Here is a 12,144-nt window from a genome sequence, read left to right as displayed (position 1 = left end):
GTTTTAGGTAACCGTCTTAATAGAGTACGGCACCTTGACATCCATGAAAACGTGTTGTCAATACGCCTAGCGGATATGCCTTCGGCAACATGACGTCATAAACACTTTCACCGCGACGGAGCTGCTGCACATCTCCCTATGGTCAATGGCGCAGTATATCACTCAAGCGAATCCTTGGCGTTGGACTGGTCGTCGTGGAGTCATTTCTTGGCCACCGACGTCACCCAATATTACTCCTTTATATTACTGTTTGTGAGGTTGGCTGAAGAGCGAAAAGTTCAAAGAGGACACAAAGGAGGAACTTAACGCTCTTATTTTCCACGCATGTGCTCAAGTAAAGGACCGTACGAATGAGCTCAGACCAGCAACACGGCACGTTCATGAGCTGCAAAATGCATTGCAGTTGACAGTGAGCCATTTGAACACCTTTTGTGAGAAAATACGCTCAACCGGACAAAACATTATATCACAGTGTTTGTCCTATTACCCTATTGTTTTCATTGGTCTCTTAGGAAACTCAAAAACTGGATATATGTTCATCAGACTTTTTTTTCAGAGTCACTAATACTAATACTCCTCAAAGCATACCTTCCCTCCTGACTCGCCCTGTACACATACTGGTGGAAGTTGTACGTGTAATTCTTTTTGTAATGTCTTCGTGTTGGCATTTCCCAGTCACGAACTCTGCTAGTGAACGGCGATGCCGAGGTCGAGGTCCCCTAAGATCTGTGGAGATGTGGTATGCGTGTCTCAGTTTAGCATTCTTTTGGCGTAATCAAGCAGCCACTGAGCAGGCATCGTAAGTTTGCATTTACAGAATTGATTTATTACCTTACATGTTTCCCATTACCTTCCGGTCTTTGCCAAGACTTTCGTATCTTTCGTGTTTACCGATCGTTCCGTGTTCTTGCGCTTCTGAACTTCAGTTACGTTGTTGTTGTTGTGGTCTTCAGTCCTGAGACTGATGCAGCTCTCCATGCTACTCGATCCTGTGCAAGCTTCTTCATTTCCAAGTAACTACTCCGTCCTACATCTTTCTGAATCTGCTTAGTGTATTCATCTCTTGGTCTCCCTCTACGATTTTACCCTCCGCGCTGCCCTCCAATACCAATTTGGTGAACCCCTGATGTCTCAGAACATGTCCTACCAACCGATCCCTTCTTCTAGTCAAGTTGTGCCACAAATTACTCTTCTCCTCAATTCTATTCAGTACCTCCTCATTAGTTATGTGATCTATCCATCTAATTTTCAACATTCTTCTGTAGCACCACATTTCGAAATCTTCTATTCTCTTCTTGTCTAAACTATTTATCGTCCACGTTTCGCATTCATACATGGCTACTCTCAATACAGATAATTTTAGAAAAGACTTGCTGACACGTAAATCTATACTCAATGTTAACAAATTTCATTTGTTCAGAAACGTTTCTCTTGCTAATGCTAGTCTATATTTTATATCCTCCCTACGTCGATCATCGTCAGTTATTTTGCTCCACAAATAGCAAAACTCCTTTACTACTTTAAGTGTATCATTTCCTAATCTAGTTCCCTCGGCATCACCTGATTTAATTAGACTTTTGTTGCTGTTCATCTTATAGCCTCCTTTCATGACACTGTCCATTCCGTTCAACTACTCTTTCCTTTGCTGTCTCTGACAGAATTACAACGTCATCGGCAAATCTCAAAGCTTTTATTTCTTCTCCACGGATTTTAGTTCCTACTCCGAATTTTTCTTTTGTTACCTTTACTGTTGGCTCACTGCATAGATTAAAAATAACATCGAGGATAGGCTACAACCCTCACTCCCTTCCAAACCACTGCTTCCCTTTCACGCCCCTCGACTCTTAAAAGTGCCACCTGGTTTCTGTACAAATTGTAAATAGCCTTCCACTCCCTGTAATTTGCCCATACCACCTTCAGAATTTGAAAAAAAGTATTCCTGTCAACATTGTCAAAAGCTAGAAACGTAGGTTTGCCTTACCTTAATCCATCTTCTAAGATAAGTTGCAGGGTCTGTATTGCCTCACGTGTTCCAACATTTCTACCGAATCCAAACTGATCTTCACCAAGGTCGGCTTCTATCAGTTTTTCTATTCGTCGTTAAAGATTTCTTGTCAGTATTTTGCTGCCGTGACTTATTAAACTGATAGTTCGGTAAATTTATATTTATGACTTTAAACAGTAGAACTATTGTAACCAATTTTTAAGGTTATAATCCGATTTCATTTCTTAGGAAGAAGGCCGAAATACTAAAATCGGTCTTCCGTAATTGTTTCGCTGCTGAAGATCGTCTTACAAAAGTCGAAATGGCAGATTTTGAGCTAACCGATCGCGGAAAAGAAAAACAGCTACAGTAGCTTAGCAGTGGAAAGGCGTCAGGGGCAGATAAGATACCAGTAAGATTCTACGAAGATTATGCGAAAGAACTTGTTCCCCTTCTAGCAGTATTTTATCGTAGATCACTTGAGCAGCGAAGGATACCTAGCGACTGGAACAAAGCGCAGGTCGTACCAATTTTTAAGAAAGATCGTAGACCCACACAATTATAGACCTATATTGTTGACGACAATCTGTTGTAGAATTATGGAACATGTTTTACGCTCAAGAATTATGACGTTCTTGGAGAAGGAAAATCTCCTCTACAAAAATCAAATTGGGCCCCGCAAACAGACGTCCTGCGAAACTCAGGTCGCTCTGTTCCTCCATGAGATCCACAGCTCCGTAGACAATAGCGCTTAGGTTGATGCTTTGTTCCTTCACTTCAGGAAGGCATTTGACACCGTCCCGCACTGCCGTTTAGTGAAAAACATGTGAGCTTATCAAGTAGCAGAGCAGATTTGTGACTGGATTCAATACTTTCTTGTAGACAGAAGTCAACACGTCGCTCTTAACGTAACGAAGTCGACAGATGTAAAGGTCATTTCCGGTGTACCACTCGGAAGTGTGGTAGGACCGTTACTGTTTGCAATATATTTAAATGATTTGGTAGAAAACGTCGAATTCTCTCTGAGCCTGTTCGCAGCGATCCGGTTGTCTGTAACGATGTAGCAATCGAAGAAGCCAAAAACGATTTGCAGAATGACCTTTAGAGATTTCATGAATGCCACTAGACCGTGAACATAAATACATATAACATATTGGGCATACATAAGAAAATAAATGTATTACTTTATAGCTACACTGTTGATGACAAACTACTGGGAAAAGTATCTGCCGTCAAATATCTAGGACTAACTATCCAGAGCGACCTTAAGTAGGATGTCCAATAAAACAAAAAGTGGGAAAAGTAGATGCCAGGCTCAGATTCATAGGACGAATCTTAACATTTAATTCATCCACGAATGAACTGGCTTATTAAGGCGCTTGTTCGGGCGATATTTGAGTATTGTTCATCTATCTGGGATACCAACCACAAAGGACTCGTGGAAGAGGTAGAGAAGATCCAACGAAGAGCGGCGCGTTTCGTTACTGGCATTCGATGTACCCTCATTCCATATTCCATTGATTGTTGATTCCACTCAGCATATCATGTAATTCTTCTTCACTTTCACTTACGATAGTAAAGTCATCAGCGAATCGTATCATTGATATACTTTCATCTCGAATTTATTTCCGCTTCTGAACCTTTCTTTTATTTCCGTTATTGCTTCTTCGTTGAACAGATTGAACATTAGGGGCAGAAGACTGCATCCCTGTCTTACACCTTTTTTAATCCGTGCAATTCGTTGTTGATCGTCCACTCTTATTATTTCCTCTTGGTTGTTATACATATTGTATATCACCCTTCTCTCCCTATAATTTATCTCTAATTTTCTCAGAATTTCGAACATCTTGCACCATTTTACAATGTCGACAGTTTTTTTTCCAGATCGATTAATCCTATCAACGTGTCATGGTTTTTCTTTAGTCTTGCTTCCATTATCAATCGATTGTCAGAACTGCCTCTTTGGTGCCTTTAGGTTTTCTTAATCCAAACTGAGCGCCATCTAGCATTTCGTCAATTTTTTTTTCCATTCTTCTGTATATTACTCTTGCAAGCAACATTAACGCATGAGCTATTAAGCTGATTGTGCGATAATCCTTGCACTTATTAGCTCTTGCAGTTTTCGGAACTGTGTGGATGATATTTTTCCGGAAGTCAGATGGTATGTTGCCAGACTCATACATTCTACACACCAGCGTTGCCACTTCCCCCAATGACTTTAGAAGTTCTGAAGGAATGTTATCTATCCCCTATGTGTTATTTGATCTTAAATCCTCCAAAGTTCTTTTAGGTTCTGATTGTAATACTGAATCCCCTTTCTCTTCTAAATAGACACCTGTTTCTTCTTCTATCACATCAGTCAAATCTTCCCTCTCATAAAGGACTACAATGTACTTGTTCCACCTATCCGTTCTCTCCTCTGTATTTAACAGTGGAATTCCCGTTCCTCTTTTAATTTTACCGCCCTTGCTTTTAATGTCACCGAAGGTTGTTATGACTTTCCTGTATGACGGTTCAGTCCTTCCAACAATTATTTCTTTTTCGACTTTTTCACATTTTTCATGCAACCATTTCGTCTTAGCTTCCCTCCATTTCCTATTTATTTCATTCCTGAGCGACGTGTATTTCTGTGTTTCTGAATTTCCCTGACCGTTTTGTACCTCCTTTCATTGATCAGCTGAAGTATTTCTTCTGTTATCCACGGTTTCTTCGCAGCTACCTTCTTTGTTTTTCTTTCAAACTTCTGTAATGGCCCTTTTTAGAGATGTCCATTCCTCTTCAACTGTACTGCCTACTGAGCTATTCCTTATTGCTGTATCTCTAGCCGTATAGAACTTCAAGCGTATCTCGTCCTTCCGTAGCATTTGTCTGTCTCACTTCTTGCGTACTTATTCACCCTGACTAATCTCTTGAACTTATCTTTCATCACTTTGTGATATTCACTATTTTTGACTTCATTAAAACAGCAAATAGTTAATTCTTTCAGCCAGAAGGCAAATACTTGTTAATAAAGAATGATTAATGTATAACAAGGCGTCGCATAGCGACGGTGGAATTTCCTACATAATGTAATTCGTCGTCTTTGGACGGCATTATAAACAGAAGAATACGGATAAATATGAGATCCTTCACTATTTTGTTCGCTGTAGAACAAATGAAGCCTTGAGCGCTAAAACACTTGTACTGTTTCTCTTAAGTAAGACGGACGCAGATTTGCGGCGGTCTGATCTAATTTTTTTTTACTAAATAAATAAAAACGTGTTCCGCCTAAGTTTGAGTGAAGTGTAAAAAGAAGAACTGTTATATCTTATCGTGACGACGCACGAGCGACTCAAGAGGACAATGGCTACATAAAAGAGCGCTCAATGGACATGAAACGGACATAAAAATCTACCGTCAATGTAGTACTAAGCTTAAGGTATGATATATGTTTTAGTTATAATAAATATTTGTTCTGGGAATACTGAATCATTTAGCAGTGCTCATTCCTATCATCTTCTCAGTACTATTTTCATTTTAATTATGCATTTTGCTAAGATTACAGACACCAAGATCAGCAGTTCAATGTGAGTGTTACATTGATAAAAAGAAAACTGTTATATCGTCTTCTTGCATCAGCTTTAATACTGAATTTCCCTTTTGTGTCATGTTACAGTTGTTTTTGCACCCTTAAGAACTTTCTGGTCCCTTAGGAAATTGTTTTGTCATAACAATAACTTCACAACCGGGTATGATCGTATCTACGATCGTGAAGTAATTAGAAAGCCGATAATGCAATTTCTTAATCAATAGTACGCTAGCTGTGACTGCTTCAAGCCACGCGAAACTGCAAGTAAAAACTATTCACATTTTCAAATGCAATATTTTATGACAATGGTCAATCCATGATTCTGACGCCATTGGTGATTTATAAAACAGTAAGCGAAATCTCAAATTCCAACTTTTCCATAACAACATCATTTTTATTTTGTTACATCACACTTGGCGCCCAGCGTGGGCCCTGACCAAAAATTAGTTCAAATTCTTGGAAAAGTTTATATGTGCTTTTGTTAAATGTTCTGTCGTTTCATGTACACATCATCTCTCTGTGAGAATGACGGAAAATACGTTGGTCGATAACGCAGTTTAATTATCGAGAGAAAGGAAAAGAAAAGAGACGCGAATTTGCTGAGACAAAATAGCGGTAATCAAGCCATCAAAAAGTAAGTCAGAATTTTGCATACGCAGTGTAGTGCTTCAGTAGCAACGCTGCTTTTCCAAGTCGATCCAGATCCTTTCTATCTCCTGCCCGCTATAGAAAATCTGTTTTTTTTTTATCTTTCAAAGTAAAATTCTTCGTAGTCTGATAATAGAAATTATTTCTCTCCCTTGTTAGTATAGCTGTATTACATTTTCAACATAGTGGATATTTTGTGCAATTTGCAGTGAAGAGCCTCTTCATTCATTTGTCTGAAACGTTTAGGTTCCATCTTGTCTTCTCGCCAGATAGAATTTCATTTGTTGCTCACACGAGAGCGGTGCTCTTAGCGGACTCACCACGTCACTAACAAACGACGAAAGCCTTGCGTAGCACGTGATTTACTGACGAAAATGGCAGATAGTAAACAGAGACAGGTGACAACAGGAGACGGGAGTGAAGACGTTAACAGTATTCCATACCCTTTACGATCGCGAACGGTAGATTCCCGTGTGGAAACTGAACTAACCATGTCTGTAACAGGGGATAGTGACCCTAAAGTCCAAACTCTTCCTACTGCAGCTACAAATGACCTCGGTGCGTTAATGGAAATGCTGAAACAACAGTTTGACACAGTAAATGAGACTATAAAAACACAAAATGAGACTGTTAACGCCCGATTACATGCTGTAAGCGAATCAGTAAAAACACAAAATGAGACTGTTAACGCCCGATTCGATGCTGTAAGCGAATCAGTAAAAACACAAATTGACGCTGTTAACGCCCGATTAGATGCTGTAAGCGAATCAGTAAAAACACAGGTAGGCACAATCAAAACAGATCTGCATAAAGAAATTACGGGTGAATTAAATACCCATTTGGGTGACGTGCACAGTAAGATCAGTGATCAAATTCAGAAAATGCAGAAACAGGTGAAAAGTGAAACAGCTGAAGTATCTGGAACATTAAACACAAAAATTCAAGCGGCTACCAAAGAAATAAACTCAGTTATAAATGCAGTATCTGACGTTGAAGGTGTAGCGGAGGATCTGTCGAGGCAGATAGACTCAATTAATATTGAAGAACAGGTTAAGAGCACCGTGAAAGCACACGCGGAGGCATTATCGGAACACTACGGTGAATGGATAAAGGGTAAAGATATTTTTATCGAAAAGAAGGTCAAGGAGGAGCTTAGGGAGAATGTCAAGGATGTAACATATGAAATCTTAGCTGCTCCTGGTAAGTAGGGAGACACAGTGGTGCCTGAATTGGGACAGATTCGAAGAACACGTACACGCGATCTTCCCGAGTGGAAGCAGCAAATAGTGGACGAGGTCAGAATACTCTGATACTATAGCTCCCTACTTAGCACTCATATACAACCGCTCGCTCACCGATAGACCTATTGATACGTAATCAGCATGGTTTCAGAAAACATCGTTCTTGTGCAACTAAAGCTAGCTCTTTATTCGCACGAAGTAATGGCCGCTATCGACAGGGGATCTCAAGTTGATTCCGTATTTCTATATTTCCGGAAAGCTTTTGACACCGTTCCTCACAAGCGACTTCTAATCAAGCTGCGGACCTATGGGGTATCGTCTCAGTTGTGCGACTGGATTCGTGATTTCCTGTCAGGAAGGTCGCAGTTCGTAGTAATAGACGGCAAATCATCGAGTAAAACTGAAGTGATATCAGGTGTTCCCCAGAGTAGCGTCCTGGGACCTCTGCTGTTCCTGATCTATATAAATGACCTGGGTGACAATCTGAGCAGTTCTCTTAGATTGTTCGCAGATGATGCTGTAATTTACCGTCTAGTAAGGTCATCCGAAGACCAGTATCAGTTACAAAGCGATTTAGAAAAGATTGCTGTATGGTGTGTCAGGTGACAGTTGACGCTAAATAACGAAAAGTGTGAGATGATCCACATGAGTTCCAAAAGAAATCCGTTGGAATTCGATTACTCGATAAATAGTACAATTCTCAAGGCTGTCAATTCAACTAAGTACCTGGATGTTAAAATTAGGAACAACTTCAGTTGGAAGGACCACATAGATAATATTGTCGAGAAGGCGAGCAAAGGTTGCGTTTCATTGGCAGGACACTTAGAAGATGCAACAAATCCACTAAAGAGACAGCTTACACTACACTCGTTCGTCCTCTGTTAGAATATTGCTGCGCGGTGTGGGATCCTTACCAGGTGGGATTGACGGAGGACATCGAAAGGGTGCAAAAAAGGGCAGCTCGTTTTGTATTATCACGTTGTAGGGGAGAGAGTGTGGCACATATGATACACGAGTTGGGATGGAAGTCATTATAGCACAGACGTTTTTCGTCGCGGCGAGACCTTTTTACGAAATTTCAGTCACCAACTTTCTCTTCCGAATGCAAAAATATTTTGTTGAGCCCAACCTACATAGGTAGGAATGATCATCAAAATAAAATAAGAGAAATCAGAGCTCGAACAGAAAGGTTTAGGTGTTCGTTTTTCCCGCTCGCTGTTCGGGGGTGGAATAGTAGACAGATAGTATGATTGTGGTTCGATGAACCCTCTGGCAAGCACTTAAATGTGAATTGCAGAGTAGTCATGTAGATGCAGATGTAGATGAAGAATGCTGAGGAACTGGGTAGAAAACCCGCACACGCATACGCAATCTATAGGGAACAACTCTACAGACGGTGACGAATGTCAGTCAACTCCTTATGGTTCACCGCCTGATTGCATGCAAAACAACAGTTCTGTTGAGCCCCGAGTGGGGAAAATAAATGATCCGCCCACAATTGTGAGTTTAATGCAAGAGTAAAGTGTGATTAAGCATCGCACTTTTCCTGTTTTTCATCCGCAGAAGCGAGAAATACACCCGATCGTGTTCCTAAAGAATTTTTCCGGCATATTTCCCAGGAGCTGGACAGACCGACAGCGTATTCAGTTCGTCACTGGATTTATTTATGGGGAACGGAAATGATAAGACACGTGTAGGGATTATAAAGAGTTTGAGAAAATGTTCTTGGCAAAATTTTGGAGTAATGGGGTACAGCAGACATTAAGGAAGGAGGTGTATGGTGGGGAAATTTTCAATGAGAAGCATGGAAGTCTCCGGCGATATTTGAGAATATCTAGCAAAAATTAAATTCTGGGATTCGCCGATTACTTCCAAGGACGTAATTATGATTTTCAAAAGCAAACTCCCTGTGTGAATTAGAGAGAAACTAGTAAATGTGTCCGAAGAAGACACGGATGTATTCCTTTCTGTGCTGGATTCTTTAGATTTAATTAGCGAGGATGTGCGCTCCAAGGTTGGCAGCGGCAAATTCTTCGCTGGCAGCCAGCAGAATGCATCGCACGCGGACAACAATGCACCGAAGGAGAGAGTGCGCTACTGCGACCACTGTTGCCAACCTGCCAGCCGTTATGAAAACGCAAACCGCAATAACTTTAAACGGAAGCACAAAACCAATTACAGTAATCAGCAGAGATACCACCCAATTTACAACCACCAGGTACAACATCAGTACGGAAACCCACCCTTTAATTCTGCGCCTGAGCAGTATGGAAATTCTCCACAAACGATTGATAATTTTTCAAATGGGCCAGTGTACAATCAAACTTATAGGTCGAAAAATAGCAAGTGGCATGGGCAAGGCGGAGGCCACCAGCACAACATCAGAACAACGTTTCACAGGACAGAGGACCACGGAACAATTTTCAAACGGCACCAAATGCGAACTTCCCTTCACAAGGAAATGGTTTTGCCGGCAACCAAAAGATCGGGCGACATCATCCGTCTCAAGCATTCTATTCACAAGTGAATGCACCCAGTGGATTTTAACCCTTTACACCGGCATTTGCACCACATAACCAGCACCAATATGAAACGGAACAAACACTTAAGGCCATGAATGACAGACTAAACATCCTGCGGAATATTAGAGGCAGCGCCTTTCAGCCTCCTAGAGGTCGTTGCCGGTTCCACTGGGGGTACTAACGAATACTCTGATTCTGAGTATGTTAATGCGATACGGTACGACCATGAGACCGACTTACGAGATGACCTTGCACCTGACATTGCTCAAGACATTAATGACATTTATGATGAACATGTCCAGGCTTCGATTAAGATTTCTATTGCCAACATTCCTGTCACAGCCGTTGTTGATACAGGAGCAAACATCAATGTCATGTCATCATGTCTCTTCAGACAGGTATCTTCTGTTTCAAAAGTTTTATCATTGCTGATTCAGAGTTACTCCATATCGGGAGCGATTGGTCCATTGAAACAGAGAGTTACTTTACAGACGCAGCTTCAATTGCGGATAGAATTTGTTTTGGTTTTTGTCACTTTCTAATAGTAAAGAACTTGTCAGTTCCATGTCTCTTGGGGATGGAGTTTCTTCGTCAAACAAAAGCAGTGATAGATATTGAATCTGGAGTGTGTACCTTTATCGTAAATCAACAACCAATTGTTGTTAGCTTGTTAAGGAGTAACGTGAAGGTGGTGTTGACAATGCATCAGGTTTGAAGACGACAGAGGACAGACAAACCGTGGGTTGATCAGACTAATGACCTGACTAAATGGGAAGACATAAATTACAATGAGTATGAAGACTTACTTCCTGACAAAGACGAGATCGATGCTAAAGCCAAGGAATCGACTGAACTCAGGGAGGAGCAGAAAGATGAGTTGTTCCATTTATTACTAAGTTACAAGAAAATCTTTTCAAAGGAACCAGGAATAATAAAAGGGTTCGAGTACAAAATGGAAGTGCTTCCCCACTCAACGTTCTGCAAAGCAAGCTATACAGTACCCTACACCCGACGAGAAGCTGTAAAGCACGAGATTAGGAAAATGCTGTGTTGGGATGTTATCGAGTTATCGAATTCGCCGTACTCAAGTCCCTTGTTGTCCGTGCTTAAACAAGACGGTAGTGTCAGACTAGTACTGGATGCCAGATTAATAAACAAAATAACGGTACCAATAAGGACTCGACCTGAAGCACTTGAGGAGCACTTGCAAAAATTTCATGGTATTAGATTTTTGAGTACACTTGACTTAAGAAGTAGATATTGGCAGGTGAAATTGGCTAAGGAATCCAGAAAATATACTGCTTTTATATTTGCCGGCCGCTCGTATCAGTTTACGGTCATGCCTTTTGGTTTAAATGTAAGCTCGGGAATATTTCTTTCTGCTCTCTATTTTGTGTTAGGACCTGAACTTCTGGATGAGGTAACTGTTTATGTAGATAACGTGTTGATAGCCACTAAGAACTGGGAAGATCATTTAGCTATTCTACGAAAGGTGTTGCAGCGATTTCAACAACAAGGTGTTACAGCAAATCTGAAAAAGTCAAAATTTGGAAAAGGTGAGGTAAAGTATTTAGGTCATGTGATTATACCTGAAGGGATTAAACCCAACCCGGAAAAGTTGTCTGCGATTACGAATTTCCCTACACCGGTAACTAAGAGGCAAATAAGAGGATTTCTCGGTCTTTCGTCTTTCTTTCGACGATTTCTGTCTGGTCAAGTAATGAATAATCCCGCTTTGCACAATCTTCTGAAGAAAAATACTCATTGGATTTGGACACCAGAGTGTCAGAAAGCTTTCCAGGGATTTAAAGATGGTCTTTTAAACAGAAACATTCTCTGTCATCCACAAATGGACAAAGAGTTTTGTATCACCTCAGACGCTTCGTTTTTTGGAATTGGATCTTGTTTGTTTCAGATTGAATTAGTAGACGAAACAGAGGAAATCAGAGTGATTAGTTTTGCGAGTAGGGTCTTAACAGAATGTGAAAAGTCCTATTCAGTTACTGAGCTGGAGGCACTTGCAGTTATTTGGGCCTTCAAGAGGTTTAATTATTACATTTTTGGCAGAAAGATAAAAGTATTTACGGACCATCAAGCACTTTCGTATCTTCTGACCTGTAAATTACAACATCCGCGCCTGACCAGGTGGTGTTTATTTTTGCAAGAATACGACTTCGATAT

Source organism: Schistocerca gregaria, chromosome 7, assembly GCF_023897955.1.
Source record: "Schistocerca gregaria isolate iqSchGreg1 chromosome 7, iqSchGreg1.2, whole genome shotgun sequence".
Lineage (NCBI taxonomy): Eukaryota > Metazoa > Arthropoda > Insecta > Orthoptera > Acrididae > Schistocerca > Schistocerca gregaria.
The sequence above is the reverse complement of the archived record's forward strand: the minus strand, read 5'-3'. Positions refer to the sequence as shown.